We start from the raw sequence: 2968 nt of genomic DNA, 5'->3' as shown, positions 1-2968 counted from the left end.
GGAGGGCTAGGCTGACTTGGTAATTTTCGTGGACTAATGATTCAACATAAAATTCAAATTTCTTTTTTGAACAAATGTCAAAATGGGATATGACTCAAATACATCTTTTTTTGAGTCATAATAAATTCTTTTTGACTCTTTTTGACTCTCTAAGCATGAAGAACATGCTTTGACAAAAATATAATAAATATAAATATAATAAATACATCAATGATAAAGTTACAACTTCAACATGATTTTGTTTAACAATTAACCATGTTGGATGCATACCAATTTTTTGATGATAGTTAAAGAATGGGTTTCTTTTTTGGCATTATACCTTGTGGCTTAGATTTGAGATTATGAATTTCACACTTTTACAAATTTTCTTTTAAGGTCATTGCCCTCATTTTCCACCACCACGTTATTATTTTTTTGGCTATTAGTTATAATGGAAATTCAAGGTCTTGATACTAAGGTTTTTAATCCTATTATGTTAAAAGTTAGAACCTTGACTTAATCTTGCGCTGGTGTGCCTCAAGTTGCAGGCTTTTGTGGGATTTTTTTTTATACTAGTTATCTTTATCATTTTGAGTTTTCAACATTGAGCATCAATTTTGTTAACTTTCAATGGATGTTTTACAACTTCTTTATAAATAAAAAAATCACTGATCTTTAAACTGTAGCAGTCTGCTAAACAATTTGTCACAATGAACTTTCGATCTTGCTTACTGTTATGATTGTTTTATAAACTGGTAAATGTGTTTCTGCTGTCAAATTGCAGAAAATAAAATAAACAGAAATTAAAACCAACAGCACAGTTGACCAAAAGTCAATTCGACACATAGATTTACTCCGGAGAACCTGATGGGGGAAAATTCCAGCAATGGAATTGCTTCAGCTATGCTTTATTGATTCTTAGACGAGAGGTTTTACAGATTGCAAGGCTCAAACGAGCAGAAATTACTATGCACGGAAGATTGGTTTCCACAACAATTTCATTACCCTGTTTGTACTTGCAATCTTCACTCCAAAATGAGGAAAACAACTATTGGACTTCAAGCTAGCTTGGTTTCACTTTGCTGTTGTCTTGAATCCTGCCCTTATCTGTCTCAAAGAATTAATTCAAAAATTTGATCATATCATATCATATTAAAAAATCAGCTTTTATTATGAATCAACTCTTTTCCAAAATCAGAACCCACACTTTGTCTTCGTGTGGAATTTATAGGATCTCCACTGGCTATTTGAATTCTGCTCATTCATTCTCAAATTCTGAGTCGAGTCAGTTGCATGTGTTAAAATTGGCAACTAGGGCCAAATTCCACCTTGGGACAGCTCATATGATGGAGATAATTATTTCATTGGATTCCTCTTTTTGAGAGGTCCAAATTTGATATAAAGATCATCTCATTCGGACAAGCAGAAGTGGAAATTTGAATTTGTTCTCTCTCATGTACAAATTGTTAAGGTCGGCCTCAACTTAATGTAGGCTCAATAAGCCCAATAGATGTGTCTTTTTACCTTCAACGAATTGTATAAATAGGAGTGACCTCTCTCCTCATTTGGACATCACTCACTCTTCATTTATTCTTTCTCCTAATCTGATTGGTTCGTGCCTATGTTGTAAGAAACGTTGACCCCAGGTCCGTTTCAGCCAGGAAATGAAACGGAAACGCGTACCATATGACCGGGAAACGAGTTTTTGGCCTGGGGAAACGTAGCCAGTATGGCCAGAAATGAGTTTCCAGGCCGTACGATGGAGTTTCCACTTCATATAAGGATTTTTTTGTTTTTTGTTGTTTGTTTTGTTTTGTTGTTTTTTGTTGTTTTGTTTTGTTTTGTTTTTTTTTTTCAGCTCTAATTGTTTATTGGACGAATAAAATATCTTGTGGATGCTTCTAGATGCCTCTTTCAAGTTATAAAAAGACTCTCGCCTCATTCCCTCATCACACAATTGAGCAAGTCGTTTCTTTTGGAGGCAGACAATTTTAGTAAAGGAGAAAAGAGGAAGAGAGTAGTGGTCTTTTGTCTTTATAGTTCTTGCAGCCTCATAGTCTTTATTGTACTTGCAACCTCATATATATAATAAAGGCTGATTTTGAGATTTAGATATCTAATAAAGGTTGATTTTGGATATTCTGATATTGCTATTTTCATTATGTGATCATTCATGAGTAAATGTGGTGTAAATTTAATCATAATGTTTAAACTTTAAATGTAATAAATTATAATGTATCATGTATGTTTTATGATTGCACATAACATTTTTTAAATGTCCTAAATTCTAATATATATATATATATATATATAATCGCGTTTTCCAGTTTCCAAAATTTGGGGGGGTCACGTTTTGTACTCGTGCCAATTTCGGAAACTTTTACCCGTTTCCCTGTTTCGTGCAACTGAGGTTCGTGCAACTTGGGAATCATCTCTTGCTCTCTCAAACTTGTGGATGAAGGACAAATTTCTAGGACAGATTGCAGGCTGGAATTTCAGAGTTTTAGGGCAATGTTGACCAATGTTGACTAGAGGGCTATTGACCAAGTTTGATTGTGTTTTCTGGGGCAGAATTTCGCTTTCTTGAGGCTGCATTAATTGGCATAGTGTTAAATTTGGCAACTAGGGCCAAACTCCACCTTGGACAACTCATATGATGCAGTTGATGTTTTTATTGGATTCCTCTTTCCGAGAGGTGTAGGATTGATCTAAAGATCATCTCATTTTGACATGTACAAATGGAATTATGAATTTATTTCATTTATGGACAAATTGTCAAGGTTGGCCAGCTATCTAATGTAGGCTCAGAAGCCCAAAAGACACGTCTCTTCACCTCCAACGTTGCATATAAGTAGAAGGTGCATCTACCTCATTTGATCATTATTCATTCACACATATCTCTCTCTCCTCATTTGATTGGGTTGTACAACTTCTGGGCAACCTCTCTCTCCACACGTGCGAAGGACAGTGTGCAATTTTATGTTTTGGG

This window comes from Pinus tabuliformis, chromosome 6 (assembly GCF_031772625.1).
Source record: "Pinus tabuliformis cultivar Carrire ecotype Pingquan chromosome 6, CPIR1, whole genome shotgun sequence".
Lineage (NCBI taxonomy): Eukaryota > Viridiplantae > Streptophyta > Pinopsida > Pinales > Pinaceae > Pinus > Pinus tabuliformis.
The sequence above is the reverse complement of the archived record's forward strand: the minus strand, read 5'-3'. Positions refer to the sequence as shown.